We start from the raw sequence: 7,433 nt of genomic DNA on the forward strand, positions 1-7,433 counted from the left end.
AGTCTATGGCTCCAGGAGTTGGGCATGACAGACTCCTAAGATTGTGTGTTCGAATCCCAGTTATGTTTCTAGGTTTGTCAGCACCATACCCGTGCTCGTGGGTTTCACCAAAGTGGTGAACGTCTCAGATCTGCATCACTTTGGGCTTTCCTTCCACTTAAAGCTGACACGCCGTGATATAACTGGAATATTGTTCAAAGCGGCGTAAAATCCAACTCACTCACTTTGGCACCAGGGATGGTGATGATGCTAAGCTTTGTGTCTTGTTTTGTTTTAGAAGGTGTAGTATAAATGGATTTCAAATCCTTTATTCTTTCAATGTATTGGTACAAGTCCTTGAACCGGTACCAAAATGTTGCATTGAAAGAATAAAGACAATGTTTCTATGTTTGTCAGCACCATACCCAATGCCATTTTCCAAACAGTTTTAAACTAAACTCACCAACTCACCAACTTACTACCCCATAAAGATCCGGGTTAGAATAAGTCTTCAGCAACCCATGCTTGTCGTGCAAGGCAATTAACAGGATCAGGTGGTCAGGCTCACTGACTTGGTAGATGCATGTCATCATATCCCAATTGTATAGATCAATGGTCGTTTTAAATCCATTGATTGTGGTCCAGAATCGATTATTTACTGTAGTCATATAGCTGGAATATTGCCGAGTGTGGCGTTAAACAACCAATCTCATTAAAATCAGATCTTAGTTTTCGCTGCCGCTAAACAAAGATCTGAGGAGATCCCATTACGGGTCACTTTAGATCGACCTTCCGCGAACTCTGACCGACCAATGAAAGCACTGACAAGAAGTCAACATTAGCCAATCAGAAGGCAGCTTTCTCGTTATTTACGGCACTAATTTCAAACTGGCGACTACAATTAGAAACATATTTTGACAAATTCTTGCTTAAAAATTTGAAACCTGAACAAAAGAACATTCTCCAATGGTTAATATATGGTCTAGATTGTATAGATTTAGTCGTTAAGCCCATAACTATTGATCGGATTACCCCGTATTAAAGTTATCGAGCTTGCATGATTAGAAATCACATTCTGACCGTCACTTTCATGATCTGGTAAGCGACGCTCTGATTGGTCGGATGAAAGGTCGTTCTGACATGACCCCTAATGGGATGTCCTCAGATCTTTGTTTAGCGGTAGCGAGAACTGAGATCTGATTTTAATGAGATTGGTTAAACAACCAACACTCACTCACTCACACTACTAATATGTTTGACACTTTTAGTTTTGTTGTGTTTGTCAGTGATGTGTGTACTGATGCAAGCCTTCCTGACACTTGTTGATGATGTGTAAAAGTTACTGGACTAGTCGTACACAGGAGATGTGACAATACAGGGTATATTCACTATAGGTATCATATCAGAGGTATCGCATGGTTTCAAGATGTCCTGACTGACCTCATCTTCCCGAGGCAAGAGAGTTAACTGACTTTAAAAGTCCAGTTTCCACCCTTGCTGAACTAGGCTGGAATTCCTGGCTTTGATCGTAGCGCCACCAGTGGCTGTTTCGAGTTAAGTCCCTTCTATGCCTCTCCTATGGACCGAACAGATTCTACCTCTCTTATCACTTGCATTTGCTTCAAACAAAATGGCGGCGCCCAGTCAAGACGATCTGATCGACAATCAAGATCTATATTGTGAGAAAACGGGTCTTACATTGCACAGTGCATCAAATCATGTGAGCACCTTGATTAAAACTTTTAAAAGATTTGGAAAATATCTGTTGACAAGTTGGTGGTGCACACGCTGTGCAAATCCTGATCGATCGAGATCTGCATGACAATTGACGAACCGGATTTTGATTTCGTTGTGCGATTTGATTGGACTATGCATAGACTCGTTAGTCCAGCCAAAATATTATTTTCATAATACCAGCCTAGTTCGGCGAGGGTGGAAACCAGACTTTTAGTCGGTTAACTCTCTTGCTTTGGGAAGAAGGGCTGACCTAAGAGTCCAGCTGTACAGAGAACAAGGTATGATGAGCCATTTTGGACCCATTGAAAATGTGAAAATATTTCAGTAACCGAAACATTTTAGTAAGGTTATGAAAAATTGCGAAAAGCGTCAAGACTTCAAGAGAAAATGTAATAAATGGTGAGCAAATTTTACCTTACATTTGTATCATCTTTATCTAAAAATATGCTTCCAGAAGACCTCTGAAATCTTTCCGTCACTTTTGAGTTGAGGGTTCCAATAAGTTCTCATTCTTACACATGTGACGATATTTTTATGACAATTTCTTAAGATACTTTGTCCTTGTGTCTACATGATTAATCTGACCCTTGATTGCAGTATAATTTGGGGACTAAAAATGAAAACTATTGTTACGGTTCTATTTATGAATTCAATGAATTTAAGCACATTTATTAACGTTATTGTTATTTATATGGTTCACAGATGTTTTTTGTTCAAAACACTAGATCTGTGGTCGAAATGAAAAAAAATACACCTTATATACAGAATGCCATTGTGGTTGACCAGTCACACCCTTTTATAGTCATTATAGATTGACCTATTGTTGCAGAATCTTTTTATATTATCTTTTAGACAAAAATAATAAAGTAATGCAGGCAGGACAAAAAACAGCTGATTTCGGTTTCAGTCTATCACAAGGCATGGACACCTTTGCCTTGTTTCCATGGTTACTTGTAAAAAAGCCTTTCCTTCCTGCCAGTGGCACTTGTTGATTGGGAATATTGTGTTATTGGCTGATCGGTGCAGTCAGTCAGCTGGACAGGCAGTGTACAAGTGTATGTTTGTTATGTCAATTATGTCATATTTGTCAATTGACAAAACATGGTGCATTAATTTATTTGAATAAACTCTAGTCACAATGTTAATTTTTTGTTCTCTTGTAATTTTTTGGAATGGAGTAAGCTTTGCATATTTCTTATTGGTACATCGGAAACCATGGGCGGAGATTTTATGGCAACATACTGGTACCCAGGTTGTGTTCCCAGAACCTCATGCTCATTGATTTGGTTCTGTTTGTTGTTTAACGCAGCACTTGGCAATATTCCAGCTACCGTATTCGACATAATAAACGCCCCGCTCTAATAAGCGCCCACAGCGATATTTGCTTATATATTGGCAAGTGAACAATCCCAAATAGCATCCCTTCCAATTGATCAATGTACACAAGACTTATTTATTCGTGTATAATACGCACTCGTGTGTTATGTGCACCCTTAATTATGGGCAATTAAATTCTGGGATAATATATCTGTCTTATATAAACAGTTCAGACTGTCAGCATAAACCACAAAATTTATCTTTCAACCCCGTTTTTTTTAACCAAAATAATATTCTAATAAGAGCCCCCTATTTCTAATTTTGAGAGCGCCCTGGGCGCTTATTATGTCGACTACGGTATATGATGGCAGTCTGTAAATAATCAAATCTGGACTAGACAATCCAGTGACTGACATCATGAGCATCAATCTACGCAAATGAGATACGATGACATGCATCAACCAAGTCAGAGAGCCAAACCATCTGATCCTGTTAGTTGCCTCTTACGACAAGCATGGGTTGCTGAAGACCTATTCTACCTGGATCTTCACGGGTCTTGTTGATTTTAGTACCATGGGGATTCGATGGTTGTCATGGCTGCCGCCCTACAGGAGGAGGACTGGGGACCCTCTCCGGTAAGGTGAGAAGGGGTTAACGTCCTTAACGTGTTCTAAGTGCCTGCCCGTAGGCATTGTATCGTAGTTTCATGCTTTTATGGGTCCTTTATAATATGGCCAATTTACATGATGATTTATTTATCACAAAAAGCTACAGCTTCTCAAATGAGTACCAAAGAGTATAGTCTGAGTCCCGATGGCAGCCTGGCATTTTAAAATTATTTCAAACACTGGTTGACTTTGCGTTCAAAGTATACTAGCCACATAAAGAAACTGTGCACGGAGAAAATATATTCTGGATTGAAATACAACACAGCAAGAACAAATTGATGCAGACGCTGTAGCAGCTGAATGATCGGACCATAAGAAAATGTCAATGGGACCTGAACAACATCTGTTACGATGACGTCAGAAGATCAAAATGGAGTAGCGGGTCAAACGACAAAGTCACAAAGTCAATAAAGGGTATGAAGACCCTGTGCGTGAATCACAGCAGTGCATCGGCGACGCATGGAGTCCACCAAATGGGCATGGAAGGCCTGGGGAATGGCCTGCCATATCCTCCTCAAATCCTGTGCCAAGTCACGGACGTTATCTGGAGGATGTGGAAGACAACGCAGACGGCGCTCCATTTCATCCCACACATGCTCTATTGGGGAGAGATCTGGAGAATTTGCAGGCCATTGCAGTAACATGACATTGTAGTGGTGAAATCCATTGCGACCCTAGCCGTGTGAGGACGAGCGTTGTCCTGTTGAAATGTCAATCCCGGGCCATGACGTTGCAGGAAAGGAATGACCACAGGCCTCAGAATCTGATCTCTGTAGCCAACACCGGTGAGATTGCCCTGAACAACCACCAAAGGGGTTCGGTGCCGTGCTGTTATCCCACCCCAAATCATCACAGAGCCACCTCCAAAACGATTCCTCTCCACAATACAGTTGCATGCATAACGTTCGCCCATCACTGTGGGAAATGTTGAACCTCGATTCATCTGTAAAGACAACATTTCTCCACCATATTCGTGGTTGGCGAACATGATTTCGTCACCATCTTAGACGGTTGACTCGATGACGGTGTGTCAGGATGGGACGTATGGCAGGGCGTCGTGGTCGAATCCCGTACTGACGTATACGATTCCTGACAGTGTTGGGATGGATACGGCGCAGTCCAGGAATTGTCTGGGACGTCGTTACTGCCGTTTGGAACCTGTGTCGGAGATGTGTAACTTGAATCCATCTGTCCTGTCTTGGCGTCGTTACTCGGGGACGTCCTGAACGTGGGTGGTCGGCAACGTCATTTGTGTTCTGATAACGCCTCACCAAGGCCGATATCGTGTTATGATGGCATTGGAAATGTGTTGCCACCTGTTGTTGCCTCATTCCCGCTCGGATCATTCCAATGGCTTCATGACGCTGTGCAGCTGTCAATCTTGGAATGATTTGCTTGTGATATGCTTGTGTCTGCGCCTGAGAAGTTTTGAATTTTTGAATGACCACAGATCATGCTTTCCAAAGTGACAGCGAATTTTGAGTTGCACATGCTGTGTACAGCTGCACAGGATGCACGTGCAGTAACACATTGCACGTCCATAGGCCCCCATCAATGACGTCATATCGCATGGCACGTGCATGAGCGTTTGGATGTCACCAATAATAGCTGTGTTCAAACCTATATTTCATATATGGACGGTGTGCCCTTATATCTATATTTTCTCCGTGCACAGTTTCTTTATGTGGCTAGTATATTTTCACATACAATTGTAGTGTCGTGTGTGTATGCTTGCTTCTGTGTGTACTGGTCTGGATTTTAGTGCTAGCCCACCTAGATACAGTGCCCCACTCAGACGCGGAATGACAAGGTACTGCTTGTTTTATGCCCTTATTGCAGAGCACCAGACAGGGTAACAAGTACTGTCTTTTAATGTCTTTTGGTATGATCCTACCAGGAAACAAATGGTCGCCTTAAAAGCAGAGTGGTGTAACTCCCACTACTAGTCTTGAGACAATGACTGTTTGAAGAGTTGTCATTTTATAATGAACTAATGAAGGAACCTGTAATATGTAGTTTATTTTAGTTTGGATATCAGCTTATTATTATATATAGTTTCATTCTTAAGTGTTTAGTATTATCAAAATAAGCATCTGATGACATGGAGATAGATTAAGATCATTCGTTTTTAGAAAAATGTTCTAAGTTCCAGAATGTACTATATATAGGTTCCAGTGGTCCCCTTACTGCAGAGCATCAGACAGGGTAACAAGTACTATCTTTTAATGTCTTTTTGTAGGATCCTATCAGGAAACAAACGACTGACCATCCACTCTCCGGGCAGACACTATCCACTAGACCACAGAGGCCAGTTTAGGCTGAACCAAAAAATGTACTTGTTTCAGGTATTATGGACCTGCAGATATGGGTTGGTAGGAAGGTTGATTCTATTTCATGTTTAGAAATGATGTAAGATGCAATATTTCTCAAATTTGTAGGTCAAAACAGCTGCATCAATATGTGGAAACATGTAATTATGTCCAAATGTTTTTTTGACGCCTCTTTCCAGCTGTGATGAAAACACTTGCCCTTCAACAATGGTAGTGAGCTGGACTTTACTTTGTTTCGACTTCAGTGGTCGTCTTCAAAGCAGAGTGTACTTCACACAGCAAGTTAGTTGTACAGAGTGAGTAAAGGGTTTTCGGCCCCTCTTAGCAACATTCCTGCCATATGGAGACCAGATATTCACACAGCACATTTTCAGGTTTTCAGCTTGAAGAACTAATGCCTTGACCAGGCTACCCGACTTCTCCTTGCGGTGCTAAGAACCAAAGTCAATTGTACTTCAGTCATACTTGGAGGCCCAGAAAAAAATATAGTTCGACACGATCCTCATCGGGGAAACTACAGTGAGTGAGTGAGTTTGGTTTTACGCCGCTTTTAGCAATATTCCAGCAATATCACGGCGGGGGACACCAGAAATGGGCTTCACACATGGGAAACTACAGCTGTGATATGGAAGAATATAGAAAAATTGGCCCGCACTTTGTGGTAGTCTGCTGCAGTCAGCAATATTTCCAGCGGTCCACAAATGAACGAGTGAGCCAGACAAATCAGTGATTGGCTGCATGAGCAGCATCCACGCCATCTATTTCTGCCTGACCACCTGACCCAGTTCTGTCACCATTAAGTGCAAGAGTGGTCTGAGACTCAATGAGCAAGAACATCTTTAGAATACAGTACCACAAACTTTTCGAACAGGTCACAATACCCTATGATGTAATTTGTAGTATTTTGTTGCCAGTCACACACACGAAACAATGCCCTGTGAAGCCATAAGCTCCTTTCAGTGATCTATTATCTCCACACGCAATGTCGTTGAATAAGCCAAGTGATGTTGAGAGTTTTGAATATTTGTTTACTAAATATAGCCTGCGGCAGCACATTTATAGCAAGCGCTAGTTTATAAAAGCACTTATTTTCAAAATATTTCTTATCTATTTTTTTTTTTATTTAAGTGGCTTAAATGATTATAAATGGGAACATACATATAGTTTTATTGATAAATAAATTTTCATCATTATGTACAGGAATGCAGTACATTAGGTATATTATATTGGCGTTGAACACACAAATGTCGCCAGTGTTAGCATAGGTTACGCCAAACTATCCTTAGCCCTTGGATCCCCTTTACGATCAATCAGCCCCAGCTTCATGATCATTAGGGTTGGGTACCCGCTTAGTGGCTATTATCGATTCTATAGCAGCTCCTAATACTCTTCACACAAAAAC

Source organism: Haliotis rufescens, unplaced genomic scaffold (genome assembly GCF_023055435.1).
Source record: "Haliotis rufescens isolate VD_foot unplaced genomic scaffold, xgHalRufe1.0.p SCAF_4, whole genome shotgun sequence".
In the NCBI taxonomy this organism is placed as follows: domain Eukaryota; kingdom Metazoa; phylum Mollusca; class Gastropoda; order Lepetellida; family Haliotidae; genus Haliotis; species Haliotis rufescens.